The sequence below is a fragment of the Ostrea edulis genome, chromosome 10 (assembly GCF_947568905.1).
Source record: "Ostrea edulis chromosome 10, xbOstEdul1.1, whole genome shotgun sequence".
Classification (NCBI taxonomy): Eukaryota; Metazoa; Mollusca; class Bivalvia; order Ostreida; family Ostreidae; genus Ostrea; species Ostrea edulis.
Window position 1 is genome coordinate 26,216,246 of NC_079173.1, and position 15,708 is coordinate 26,231,953.

The 15,708-nt window shown below is 35.4% G+C and overlaps 1 long non-coding RNA gene across 2 annotated transcripts; it reads right to left on the bottom strand.

Moving 5' to 3' along the window:
- Positions 1–4,373: 4,373 nt before the first annotated feature.
- On the bottom strand, positions 4,374–9,585 carry LOC125665675 (uncharacterized). 2 transcript variants are annotated; one of them, XR_008799477.1, is made up of 6 exons: positions 9,547–9,585; positions 8,532–8,663; positions 7,682–7,908; positions 6,031–6,202; positions 5,583–5,788; positions 4,374–5,473 (listed from the first exon to the last, which is right to left on the bottom strand). It is a non-coding gene; the product is annotated as an uncharacterized LOC125665675 (long non-coding RNA). The 2 variants fall into 2 exon arrangements; XR_008799478.1 differs by lacking the exon at positions 9,547–9,585 and having other exon boundaries at positions 6,031–6,103; positions 8,532–9,496.
- Positions 9,586–15,708: the final 6,123 nt, after the last annotated feature.

A 15,708-nucleotide genomic window follows, 5' to 3' on the forward strand; every position in this document is an offset into this window, starting at 1 on the left:
AATTTTAGATTGCTACTATATATCTACTATTTATTGATGATCACTAATTATTGTGAATTTTGCATATGTGTGTACTGTTACCCCAAAGCATGTACTAACAATGTATATATTGCATCCATCCAGCTTTGGGGAGAATAAGATGGCTAACTTATTTCATTGTATCTCACTGTACAAATATGCAGTATTATCTTCACAATGCCACGTTTCATAGCCGCCGTCTGTACATTTCTCGTAGACTTCAGACGGTCCGCGATCTTCTCACCATCTGAAGAATGATGGGCAGGTTAATTAATTCATAATATGTTTAACTACATTTCTACAAGACAACCTACTACCAAATGATGATTTTATCTTTAGAGAAGTAATATGCACTGCGTTTTTGATAACGTCAAAATCTTTTTTCTTAAAACGAAGACGCCCACAGGTCTTAATGATCACTGGAGTACCATAGCCCGTCTCATATTTGTATTTAAGATTTATTCTGGATTTGAACCCTACCCCGAGGTAAAAAAACCCGTAAACTTTTTGGTAAAATGTTTTGTAATTATCAATTATATTTTTGCCCCCAACCCGACTCTTGCCTCAGGGCCATGATATCTATGATTTTGGTACCAGAATGATCCTTTCTCTGAGTTATGTGTACTCAGTTTTCACTGAATGTCATATCCAGATTTTTGCCACACCCTTCTGTAAAAACCCCAGCCCCAGCGGTGTCATGAAATGTACAATTTAAGTAGACAGCTTTTAAATAGACATATCTTTCTAATGTTTTGCTAGATGTGCCAAGCAAGTTGTTTCTGATCCTTTTGTATATTATTATGTACAATAAAATATGTTCAAAACAAAACAAGTTCATCAATACAACCTACCATTGGGTCAAATGCTGTCTGACGTGTTTCATACCGACTGTTAGGCCGTTCTTGGCACACTGATTTTGACTACGGATAACTCCGTTTACTTGATCAGCATATAAAGCTCAGGGCGGTTGTGACAGGTCAACAGGGGATGCTTACTCTTCCTAGGCACCTGATCACACCCCTGGTGTATCCGGGGTCCGTGTTTGCCCATCTATTTATTTTGTATTGCATATGTAATGGGATTGATCACTGTTCGTTATCTTCGCTTTTCATGTTTGGAAGTAAATAAGATTTTTAAAACTTTGGCAGTTTAGCCTTGCCCTTAGAGCCTCTGGGTGCAAGAGACATGAAATTAATAATTTAGGTTGCTCCTACAACAAAGATGATTCAAACCAAATTTAGAAAAATGGGTGAAATAGTTTTCAAGAACTTTGAAATGTTTAATTGTTAACACGCGACGGAAGGGTTTGATAGCTAACGATCACCTGGGTAACTTAGGTGACGTAGTAAGAGCATGATAAAAATAGGGTGAAAAGTACCTGCTCGTCACTTAGCAATTTCCCCAGCGTTTGAAGCGGTTATCATGTATTTCCTTATCTTGTGCCATTTTGGATTATTGCACTGGAATTCCTTCTCAATTTCTTCACATTCCATCTCTCTTATTTTGGGTGATTCATAGACCTTCAGTTATTTCTCATTAAATACAAAACTGATATTCCCTGACTTTGAAATTTGCACTGGGTTGGAAAGGAGTTGTCACCCATTCAGATTAAAATAGATATATTGAACAGTTTCTACTAAATGCTCAAAGTACTCCCCTTTGGAAAATTTCCAAATTGAGTGTCAACTAACTCTGATCTCTTCTCAACAAGCTTTGTTACATCTTAAGCATGGGTCCTGTTGCAGGATTACTTAAAAGTGAATATAATACGAATTTTACTGCCCCCTCCCTCATTGAAAGTTTATGCCGAAAGTATCTATATATACTTGCAAGATATTGCCACTGATAGAAAAGTGTAAAATCACACCACCATCCAACTGTCCAAGTTTTTCCATTACCGCAAGGTTAATTGCACGAGATTTGACGAATATATCAATTCATGACAACCGTCAGAGATCAGCATCAGAACACACCTCAAAATGTCAGAGCCCTTGAATTTTTCATGATGTTTGGTCTGAGGCGGACATAAAATGAAGTAGGCGGCCATTTTAAACCAGTGTTAAGACTAAAGGACACATCTCATGTTTTCAAAATATATAGAATTACATACAATTTGTCTTCCTTATGCTTATAGTAATCAATTATAATAGTTCATTCGCCGAAATATTGCGATAATTAATCACAATACAGACTAAGCCCATATTTCAAAAAGTCTAGTTAATTAGTTATGTAGTCACGTGGTATGGTGACGTCACATGCGCCCTTCTTCGATTAACTGATTGTGAAATAGTGTGAGATATTAAAAAACTCAGCTTTTAGGGGCCTAATTTATTCACCATGGGCAACATTTAAATCGATGTTGACATATTTCCCAAGTCTTATATGTTTTAGCTACCAGTACATACAAATAACGATGTACCCAAAGATATGACGAGGAAAGCGAGTATGAAATCGGCAATATTGCGAGTAAATAATGTTTATATGGGTCGCTGTCTACAAACTGTTTGGTAATGTTATTTCTTTATACATCTGTAATTGGCGCTGTTTTTTCTAAAATAAACATTACAATAATTATTTATTTTTGGATTGGACTCGTGACCAATTATACTACGTTACACTGTTGACAACTAGGCCCTAAGTCAAGTTACTGTCACGGGTGCATTTTGGAAAGAAAAAAAGAAGAAAAACAAAAACAAAAAACACACAAATCAATAAAAATAATCAAATTTAAAGTGGAAACCACAATATTCTATATCAATAAATCAATCTTACTATTTTTGAATTGTAATCTACACATCGTTAGGACGTGGGAGCAAGGCGCTATACTGACGTACTCAAGATGTTAGAGTTCAATGAGAAATAATTTTATAATTCAATCTAAAGTTGGGAAATACAATATTCTATTATTTATAAATAAAACTTCAATTGGTTTGTATATTTAAATTTTATTGTAAATCTACCAGTTGGTAGACACTGGGACCACAAGTTACATTGTATATATACATTATGTATTGTTACAAGGTGAAGGTCAGTTGATCCGAGTGTGTATTGAATTTGGAGACCAAAACAGAATGCATATTGTAGACCTACCAGTGATTATAGATTCGATCTATCCATTTCCTCGCAGTTTATCTGAGTCTCTGTCCAAGTGGTTTTTGAAAAGGTGACTGGGTGTTTTTATAAAGGTAAAGTTCTTGCTCTAACAAAAGAAATTATCCACGTCTTTTTTCTCATACCTTCCTTCGACAATTGAAAAATACTCAGTCTAAATCCTTTCTACCGACAACTAGTACACCCTTACACGGCACAAAAAATCGTGATAATTTGCTTTTTGTCGATTAAATTTAATCTGTCTATGAAATGACTAATATATGTTTTCAAACCTAGGGGTGCATATGACGTCACACATAATGGCGCAAAAATAAAGATAGTAAATATGCATATCGCAAGATTTGAATTTCATCGCTTTCAAACTCGAAAACTACCAAACTATTTCATTAAAAACACATTTAAAGTAGTTATATACATGAAAAGAATAAATTTGCTGACAAAATGAAAATTTTAACATACTTTGTGTTCTCTAACCCAGGTACTGGAGGTGGATTAAAGTTAACACAGAATTGATACAACGTTAACGCAAACTCGCTTTTGAAAAACAGTTAATCACATGGTTAAATTTTACACAGAAGTTAACACTGAGTTCACACCGTGTAAAGTCCACCATCTTTCGAAAATCAGGCCCAGATCACGATATGGGTTCACTGTGGGTGTGATCGCTCAAGAGGGTTTCTTACTCCTCCTAAGAACCTGCTTCCAACTTTGGTGTGTTTAAAGGCCCGTATTTGCTGTTCTCTTAATTTTGTATCCCTTATGGGATTTATGAGATTAATCACTGTCCGTTATCTTCATTTGTTTATATTTTATGTTTAGGTGAGTTAGCGAAATGTTTTCGTGATATAAGGTATTTATTTTTTTCCGTATAGATGTTGTTATGACAAGGGGATTACCATTCTTGTGAGAAATGCATGCAAATGAATGTGGCCGGTCGACAGGGTATGCTTACCCGTCCTAGGCACCTGGACCCACCTATGGTATATCCAAAGGCTCCTATGTTCCCAACTCCCTATTTTGTATTCTTTATAAGAGTTATGAGATAAATCCCTGTTCGTTATCTTCAGCTTTCAATACTTTGTGAATATTTTCCTTCCATTAAAACGTTTCACACAAACATTGTTCTGTTTGACTAAGTAGTTTTCGATCATCTAAATTCTAAACCATTATTGTATCAGTAAAGGTGATTGTGAGGAAACTCCATCGCTGCTACATGCGTAATAACAAACGAAAGAGCCAATGTATCTAGAATTTTATTACAGTTTGGATTATAGTTTGAAAATACTCATCTTCAATCCTGTAAAACGTGTAAATATTGTACTGTGATATTCCAACAACGCAACAACATGATATATATATAACCAGGGCTACATATAATGCTCATATAAAGACATGGTAGAAAATTAGATGTACCCATCAGGTCAAATGCGCTATTTAGCAATGCAACCAAAAATAAAAATAATATGAATACTATATTTTTTCCCCAAACAATGAATGCTTATCATGACGAATATATGGACGGTTCATTCATGATCCAACCTCTCCTGTGTCCAGGGTTCTATGTTTGCCCAACTATCTTATTCGTATTGCTAATGGGATTTATAAGATTGAGCACTGTTCGTTACCTTCACCTTTCAAAGCTTCAAATTTAAGAAATATAAATCTGCATAATGTTCCCCGTATGTAAAAACAGTCATGCACCTAAGTTTGATAATATATGATTTCAAGAATGTACGGATCTTGATTTAAATACAGTTTTAATTTTGTATATTGTTGATGCAGTATATTTAATTAGATCGTCTCTTGTAGTCAGTTAACTGAAGCTTTGGTGTTTTCTGTCGCGTTGCATATATTTCAGTCATATCTCAGTGGTGATTAAAAATCCAAACTCTGCATAGGTGTTGAAGATTTCTATTAGCCGTGGCTTACTACTTCGATTCTCTTCTTTTCAAAACATTGGATAAATGACAAAACCACAAATAAAACATACATGATGGAAAAGTCCACGAGGAAACAAAGGTGGTAGTTAACAAATGAAAAGTTTCAACCAATTATTTCAACTCCACCATGCATAAATAAAATATTTTATTCAAACACAACGTAAAGTTCTCGCCAGTTGACCGCAGGTTATTACAACACGTGTGCTATCGTTTCTTTACGATGACAGACAGTATATCGTGTATCGTCACATAGTTATCATTTGTATACACTCCTCAAAATATTGATAGAAATTAGATTTAATATCTACATCTTAAATCGAGTGTAAACAATTCTGTGTCCGTCCTGATGGTTGGTTTCCTTTGGAATTAAATGTTTGTGGATTTTATTATGGCCGATACACCTCCTGTAATGTATTGCAACAGTCAATGTATTGATTTTAAAACTATTCATTGATGTATTCAATAAAATGAAACGATGTATGGTTCTATGATATCTGCAATCATAAATTGTACCGTGATCCGGGTTAGAATAGGTCCTCAGTATTCCTGCTTGTCGTAAGAGGCGACTAAATGGGGCGGTCCTTCGGATAAGACAACAAAACCCGAGGCTCTGTGTCACAGCAGGTGTGTCAGGATCAAGACCCCCTGCTCAAAGGCTGTAAACTCCAAGCATAGGCCTAAATTTTGCCGCCCTTCACCGGCATTGGTGACGTCTCTATCTGAGTAAGAGATTTTCAAGATGGAAGTTAAACAATTTACAATCAATCAATTGTCATGCAGATATTTAGTAAATAGGTTTGCTGTGTTTGAACTGATCAGGTGTTTTCTCCGTATATGCTTGATTAGCATTGCTAATGGTTTACAATTATATGGCGATTGCTATTTGTCTGGTCATTTAGAACGAACGAGTCTTGAACGAAAATCCATGATCTATTGAAAAAGACGAATTGAGAATAAATACCATGAAATATCTGTGTCATCCTGTGGCAATTTTCACTTGAAGTATTTTCAGTTCACCATAGGGAATGTAGGTTCTGCATAAACCATATCATTTGAGATTGGGGTGAAAACACCTAATATGATAAGACTACTTCTGAATCCTATTAGTTGTGGAGGTACTGGTAAGTTCTGATCTACAATGAATACGTCTGAATCCTATTAGTTGTGGAGGTACTGGTAAGTTCTGATCTACAATGAATACATCTGAATCCTATTAGTTGTGGAGGTACTGGTAAGTTCTGATCTACAATGAATACATCTGAATCCTATTAGTTGTGGAGGTACTGGTAAGTTCTGATCTACAATGAATACGTCTGAATCCTATTAGTTGTGGAGGTACTGGTAAGTTCTGATCTACAATGAATACATCTGAATCCTATTAGTTGTGGAGGTACTGGTAAGTTCTGATCTACAATGAATACGTCTGAATCCTATTAGTTGTGGAGGTACTGGTAAGTTCTGATCTACAATGAATATTTCTGAATCCTATTAGTTGTGGAGGTACTGGTAAGTACTTCTGAATCCTATTAGTTGTGGAGGTACTGGTGAGTTCTGAACAGCCTTTGAAATACCAGTGTTAACATGTACTTTTAAAAATAAAACTGCATTTTTTAAATTCCAGGTTTCATACATGGATTGCACGAAAATGAAAATGGGTGATGCCAAAACTCAGACCGAAAGATGAACGGCTTTTGATAGTAGGTTGTCATAAAAAAAAATTAAATCGACAAAACGAGCGAAAGAAAAAATAGATAGATTAAGAAGAATAAACCCACCAAAATCAAAGTCCGAAAAAGACTAGAATTAGAATTTAATGTATCAAAGTTTCTGGCTACCAACGTGACAAACGATTTAAAAAGCCCATCCAATTAAACCGAAACTTCACTTCCCCTCCGCTTAACTAGCACTATAAAGATAAATCATGTTCTCAACAATTTCTCCCAAGCACAGTTTTTTTAAAAACGAAAATATGTTTAATTAAGCTGAATTAATGTGGTGTTTGTAAATAGTTTGTCTCTGTGATTGATTTATGTAAAGTGAAAGTTCGTGCATGCGCCGATATCCTGCGAATGTGTTAAACCCCAAAGAAATATCGCGTTTTAGCCAAACCCAACTAAAATAAGCCAACTTTTAAAAATTAAATTACATGGTGGATCCGTTGAACACATTACAACAAACCAAACCATTGATGTATTGCAGACTGATAACAAATGCATGTGGTTCTCTGACATTCAGAAGTTTTTCAAAAGTATTTCTGTCACATTTGGGATTGGGCTGTAATGAGCTGGTTTCGAAAGACTGATGTGCTCATAATGGACCTACATTTTTTTGATCTTAATTGATATTAATTCAGATGATGTTGTCTTGCATCCATAATATCAGTTAAAACAATTGAATTAAATTTGATATTTCAAACGTAAAGATCTAAAATCAACTACTATTTCAAAAATATTTTTCATATCTAAAGCCTTTCTGATCTTCTTAGGAAGTTACCCTTATTCATGTTTGTTACATTTAGTAGTAAATATCGACAAGCAATATGTAACGGAAAAAGCAAGTATCATATAGATTGTCACTATATCTTCCATTGCTACGGAGACTGGAAAGCTTACATGGTCGTTCCTCGGAATGATAAGTGGTTAACGGATAAGAGCATCAGATTCCCGCAGAGTGAGAGACCAGTCCATCAGAGTCTGAGCTCACCCTCCGGCCGAAGCCAATACTAATTCAATGTACAGCCGAGTGAACTGGAGTGGCAGTCGTGGTATGTCCAGTGGGCAGGGCGCAAATCATCAAATGGCGATATTGCTCCTTCTCTTACTGTTGATATAATGCTTATCTGTAACAAAGAAGAAACAATTTGGAGCAGTCAACATAGCACTACATTTCATTTCACTGTACCATCTCATTTCCCTGTATTAGAAGCCTTGTGTTAAAATCAACATTATTGTGGTCTCCTAGTTAAAAATAATGTGGATTTGATACTACTCTTTTTATCATAGAACTGTTCAGCAGGATGAGTGAGGTGTTATTGTGAATACCACATATTTGTACGAAATAAATGGTGAGTTCCAGAGGAGGAAAGGGTTTTTTGTGAATATGCATACATATCCATTAAATTGTTAAACATTGATCATGTATCGTATATATATAATGTGGATCGTGTAGTTGACATTAACTGTATTCAAAGATGAATTCGCAAGCCTTGTAGTTACGTTTTGTATCTGGAGTTTACTTTTTTGACTATTTAATAACATCAAACTTTACGCGAGAAAATTTCAGACAAGTAATTCATAATCAGAAAAATAATGGTCAAATCTAAAGGAGACTCGAGAAATAAATATATTCTTTGACTCCAACATATCATAAGATAGTCTCAAATTCAAATCCTCAGCATTTCGCCAGTTTCATATAAAATCTTAAAACATCCATATTCCCTCCCTAAATTGGTACTTGATTTACCTCGTACTATCCTGTATTCATCATTTGTACACACTTCTCAACATATTGTCCTTGAAATATATTCAGGGATGGTGTAACCAGCAGAATTTGACTGTTTAAGGAAGTTGTTCCATATCTTCCAAACAGGTTATGCTATAAGTAAATCAGTATAGAATTATGTCTGACAACACATCGATTGATTTTGATAGCCAGTAGTCTGATATCTTAGAACCATAATCAGGGTAGTATATTATCAAAATAATTACTGATATACTTTTTATCATTTTTGAATGGTATTACATACTATAAGAGGGATATTAAAATCCCGCCTTAGACACATGAAAACCAAAGTACGTACCATCTATCCTTCTGTGTTTAGTAAACCAGAAGTGATAAAAGAATTAGATAGGTTACATGAGGAATATGTTTTGGTTCCAGCTGACAAAGCTAGTAACAACATTGTCTTTGTTTGTAAGGCTCATTATTACAACTGTATTTTAAACGAACTTGGCATTAATTCCACTTTTGGTAATCATACTTATACTCCAACTGCCCTTTCAAAAGACGAAATTCTTCAAAACCATGCTTCAGTTTTAGACACATTTAATATTCTAGTCAATGGGTCGAATGAATATGAGTTACCGTACCTATACTGGATTCCTAAACTACATAAAAACCCTTACAAACAAAGATACATTGCTGGATCCAGTAAGTGTTCTACCAAGCCCCTATCGTTGCTCCTCACGAAAATGTTAACAGCTGTGAAGGAGAAACTTCAAACTTACTGTGCGACTACATATGCCAGAAGTGGTGTTATTCAAATGTGGATTCTAAAAAATTCTAAAGAACTTTTAGTAAACTTGAAATCACAGAATTTTTCCCAAATCAATAGCATTAAAACCTATGACTTTTCAACACTATACACGACCATTCCTCACGATGAATTAAAGACTAGACTTTTTGACATCATAGACAGTTGCTTCTTCAACAAAAACGGAAATATTCATATCTAGTGATCAGTCGTTCAAAAACTTACTTTGTTAAACACCACTCTGATTCCACGCACAAGTACTCTGAAGTTGAAATAAAAAATATGCTAGAGTTCCTCATTGACACTATCTTCCTGGTCTTTGGTAATCAGGTCTTCCAACAGTCTGTTGGAATATCCATGGGCACGAATTGTGCTCCTTTGTTAGCTGACCTGTTTTTATATTCATATGAAGCAGAATTTATTCAAAAACTTCTACGTGAGAAGAAAAAATCTATCGCTGTGACCTTCAATTCGACTTTTAGATATATCGATGACGTTTTGTCTATTAACAATGATATTGTTCATTCATATGTCGATTTGATATATCCCTGTGAGCTCGAAATAAAGGACACCACAGAGTCGTCCACTTCTACTTCATACTTAGATATTTTATTGAAAGTAGACATTAACGGCAAACTGACAACTCAACTGTATGCCAAACGGGATGGTTTCAGCTTCTCCATCGTCAACTTCCCACATTTATGTAGCAATATTCCATTATCACCTGCATATGGTGTTTATATATCTCAACTGATTCGATATGCAAGAGCTTGTTCTGGGTATAGTCAGTTTTTAAATCGAGGTAAGCTACTGAAAAACAAGTTGATGGTACAGGGATTTCAACAGTCTCGATTGAAGTCAGCATTTCGCAAATTCTATGGTCGTTTTAACGATCTAATTCGTCAATACAACCTCGCATTGGGTCAAATCTGTCTGACGTGTTTCATACCGATTGTTAAGCCGTTCTTGGCACACTGATTTGACTGCGGAAAACTCCGTTTACCTGATCAGGATATGGGGTTCACGGCGAGTGTGACCGGTCAACAGGGGTTGCTTACTCCTCCTAGGCACCTGATCCCACCTCTGGTGTGTCCAGGGGTCCGTGTTTGCCCAACTATCTATTTTGTATTGCTTGTAGGAATTATGAGATTGATCACTGTTCGTTATCTTCACCTTGCATACTCGAATTTTCTGTATAAAGAAAAATTGAAACTGTGTAACAAGACAATTTCTAAAATTCTGAAAAGTGGAATTTGTTTTAACAGAAAAAAAACATAGGACGGTATTTTTACGAATAGGTTAATACCCGAGTACCTATCCTTTCTATAAAAGTAATGGGACCGGGGCCTCGAAGGGTGCATTGCGTTGCAGGATTTGAAAGGTACCAAGATATTGAAATACTTAAATTCCAACCCCTTATAACGGATAGAGAATTTCTTTTATGAATATATATCTAAATATCATATAAGTAATCAAGTTGTATACTTTTTCATAGAGAACATATGTTTAATTATTGCAGCAGATGTCGTCAACGTCAGCGGCTTAGTGGATATAGCTTCTGAATTCTGTGCGGAATGTAAAATGTTCGAATCCCATCTGTGTGTCTGGATTTTAATCTGAAATGAAAATTTCAACGATATTTTGGTAAAATTTGAAAGGTCCATAGTGACAAAGAGTTATTGTGGGGAATTTGTACATACAGAAAATGATAAAATTGAATCCAATAGAACAATACTATGTAGTTGTCTGAAAAGTTATATAATATACAGCACATGTCGATTTTAAACTAAAATACTTTTTCGTTATATCAAGTCACTGTAAAGTTATGAATTAGCATTATGCTTTAGTACAATTAAATTTGTAAACCAAAGTCAAAATTAGTATATCAAGAACGGTCTAAGAATCGATATAAAAAACCGGCAACAGTAACCCGCCCGTCAGTATCTGGCACCGATCCCAAAAAAAAAAATCACAGCAGACCACGCCATTGTTTAACCAACAGTCACATACACATCTTCTCCTTTTCTGATCTCCTGGAATGTTCAAATACGATAATAGAAAGAATGTGAGAAAATATTGAAAACGTACAGTATTTTATGCATGTGATCAATGCCGTCATTGTAATCAGTGCAATAAACATGAAAATCATGTGATTCTTTTTCCGATCCCTCATCTCTCCAGACAAAATACGCGCACAGCGAGTACAGGAATAACTTGTGTATACGATGTAAAAGCATGCCTTATACATACCTAGAACACTTATACCCTGTACTTACCAAGTAAACATATACCATGTAGATCTATACAAAATAAATGTATGGCATATACATACCGAGTAAAATTAAATCTTGTAGATACCAAGCAAAAGGTTAACGTGTAACTTGTACATAGTGGTGCAGTTTATGGATGTTTAGTTCTATAGTAGCTTATTCTATAGAGAAAGAAATAATTGTACTCACCAGGATTGACAAATGGAATATAAATACACACCAGAGTTGAATATATGGATATAAATGCCCACCAGTGCTGAAGACAGGGATACATGTCTCTCACGATCTCTATGTAGCAGTGCATCTATGAATCTTCCGTGGTTTTATTGATTTGTGAGCTGTTCTAATTCATCACTTTTCATTGTATACAGTGTGTTCGTTTGATGTATTTCAATACATGAATGAGAACAGTGTTTTACTGTTTTATAACATATGTTACATTACGGAAATTTATTTGAAATGAATAAAGGTATCATCAATTTCCTTCATCGTATGATGATATCCTACTTTTGAAACAACATGCATATTGATGTGCGAGTTTGATCCCAGTTCAAAATCACAACTTTACAATTTATCAGGATCACACAAAGATTCAGTTGACTTGCATTATCAGCTGTAGGAGAATGTTCTACGGATAACACCTTAATTAGCAACACTTCAAGCAAGAGAAGATTTAATTATGTAGATAGATGCCAGATTTACGTCCTCGTGTCTGCAATTTCTAAAAGTTAAAGTCGAAATCGCATCAAATCAGATCTTATTCGCGGCGTATGTGGAACAATTGTTAACATAAAAGACGTACATGTACATGTATGTATATGCATTTGCAAGACAGCTTATGATATTTCTAAATACCTAAGTAAGATAACAAACTTACCTCCAATACCAAGGGCAGTTTAGATATTGTGCAATAATCCAATCTATATTCATTTTCAAAGAGTTTACCTGGTGGATTGGAATTCTTCATGCTTTAAAGCGATTTCAAATGGATATTTTCAATGATGCTAGCGACAAGATGTTTTATGTCATTCGTCGCTGATGAATTTATGCATCAAGTGTCTTTGGCGTATACTGTAAATTACTACTTGGTAAAACATTGTTTTATACAATGTTCAAAATGTTTGGTACATGTTGAATACTTGCCAAATCCGGTTATTGCCGTAAAGACAGTGTCTGCATCAGTTGAAGCTGGGATGAAATCTAAATAGATAATGCAATTCATAAACGAAGGTGGATGGATATTTCTTGTAGGAGAGGAAAAGAACAATTTCTAGCATTTATTTCAGAGTAAGAGGGGCTTACGGGAGTGTAACACTTAGTATTTAATAACCAATAACAAAGAAAGATAGGAGAGAACATGTAGCTTCTCAACAACCCTTGTAGATCAGCTGTTGTTTTTCTTCGTTTGTATTCATGAAAATTGAAGATAACAAACATGGATCAATCTACATAGATCAAATAGAGAATGCAAAATCAAAAATATGGCAAACACAGACCCTTAGACACACCGGATGTGGCATCGGGTGCCTATGAGGAGTAAACATCTCCTGTTGATACAGATGTAGTTTTATCATTATAACTCATATTGATGTTTCGCCGTTTGAGAAGTGCTACAAAGTTTGTCCCAGTAATGGAGATCAATGCCATAACGGTGATTTTTTTTATCATGACAACGTCTATCATGGTATGAAGAGTTAAATCTTGGGATGTTTAATTAAAAAGACCTGTGATTTTCTCTTTTAAAATAGAAAACTTGGTGAAGGAACAGTTAGAACAAATACTAACTGTGCTAGGTTTCAAGCTACAAACGATAATTAAAGGACCTTTGATCAAATAAATGCAAAATACATACTTGGAACTGTTGTTTCCACGCCGGTAGTACCAGTGGTGGAATCTGAAACGATGCAGCTTTCATTAATCTTTGGAATATGCATGTACATATACTGTGAGGTGAAATGTGAAGATAACGAACATTGATCAATCCCACAACTCCTATAAGCAATGTAAAATAGAAAACTGGGCAAACATGGACCCCTGGATACACCAGAGGTGGTATCAGGTGGCTAGGAGGAGTAAGCATCCCCCGTCGACCGGTCACGCCTGTCATGAGCCCTATATTCTGATCAGGTAAACGGAGTTATCCATAGTCAAAAGCAGTGTGTCAAAAACGGCCTAACAATCGGTATGAAACACGTCAGATAGCATATAACCCAATGATAGGTTGAATTGACGAACTAGATCGTTATAACGACCATAGAATTTGCGAAATATTGACTTCAATTGAGATTGTTGAAACTATGTACCATCAACTTGATTGTTAGTAGATTGCCTCGATTTAATAACTGACTAAACGCAAAACAAGCTCTAGCGTATCGAATCAGTTGAGATATCTCTTATCTTTATTTTGTTTTCGTATCAAAGACGAATAAACGTTACAATTCTAGCATTATTATGCAGGTTTTTTTCTACAATTGCATTGCAAATTAGCGCATCGGACGAGTAGGATGTGCTCTAGTCCGCTCCCTATAAAACATTCATTCGCATGCCAAATCCAATAAAAACGTAATTTGTGGAGTGAAGACGTTTGTATATTTAATGTAGTTTTATTCTAGTGTTTTAGTAAAGCTTTAGCCATCTGGTGTAAACATTTTTGTTTGTCGTGAGAATAGGACATATCCACCCGAAACTTTGACAATCTAGTTCTTCGTGTCGTTGGTCATTGTAACGGTTGGATCTTGCTTAACGTCTCGCTCGAGAATTTTTCACTCATATGGAGAAGTCACCAAGACCGGTGAAGAGCTTCAAATTTAGGCCTGTGGTCGGTGCTTACGGTCATTGAGGAGAGAGGTTTCTTTAGCGTTCCACAGCTATTGTGACACAGGGCACCCGTTCTTAAGGTAATCTCCGAGGACCCGAGACATTCACACCTGATGCCGAGCGTTTCACGATGAAACAATCACTGCCTGTTTTAACGATGTAGGTCTGTCGCGGCCAGGATTCGAACTCCGACCTTCCTTATGCGGGGCGAATGCTCCAATCTCTCAGTCGCCGCGGTAGTTGCCATTGCAACGAAACAGAGCACTTCGAGCATAACTAATATTCTCCAATCTCTACCCAGAATTATCGTTCCCGCTACTCTCCACTAATACCTCTGTCAACGTCTAAAAAGTTATATCAAAATGTACAAAAACTAACTTAGGATATCGAACTGTAATGATAATATCTGAGCAAATCAAACACTTCTCTGAATTTTTAAAAATCAGAAGATGGTAAATATGAGACACCTGAGCGAATTAGAAGGTTTATATAAATATTCATTCATTCAATAATACTAGTATAATCATGGAATTCGCTGTTTTTGTGAACCTACTTTAAAATTTAAAGCATAAAACTTAATCTTATAAAATTATTATCCATGATGCTATAGGTATAGGTAAGTTTTGCCAAGAATCTTGACATTTAGACGTTGACAGAAGTGTTGTAGCGCAGCGTAATACGCTCTCTGGTGAGAGATTGAATATTCTCATGAAGGAGCCGAAACGATGTATAGAGGATAGGTTCTTGAAAGTATTATATCGTTTGCATAGAAAAAATTCAATTTACACAAATAGACAGAAACTCCTTTGGTCTGTCACTTAAACAGAGGTATATCCGAGTATTATACAACAATCCCGTGTAATTTGTTTTTGGGTGTATATCAAATGCTAAATTTATTACACGAATTCTTGCAGTTTCTATATTCATCCTTTATAGCAATATCGTCAGTTAAAAAGTTCCTACATGTACAAAGATAAAGTTTCATGCCTTGACTATTTATAACATTCAAACAATGTATGACGGCACGCTTGCAATTGCAAGCGTCCATTAACGTCATATGATTGAAAATAGAAGATTGAATATTTTGTGGGTTTTTTTTAAACTCGGTATGTATGAATGCAATTAAGATATCAACATGTACTCTGAAATTAAAATAAAATATGCTGGAATATCCCATTGGCAATATCTATGTAGCCTTTCGTGATCAGGTCTTTCAAAGGTATGTTGGAACTCCCACTGTGCTCCTTTGCTAACTGACCTGTTTTTATATTTTCATGAAGCAGAATTTATTCAAAACCTT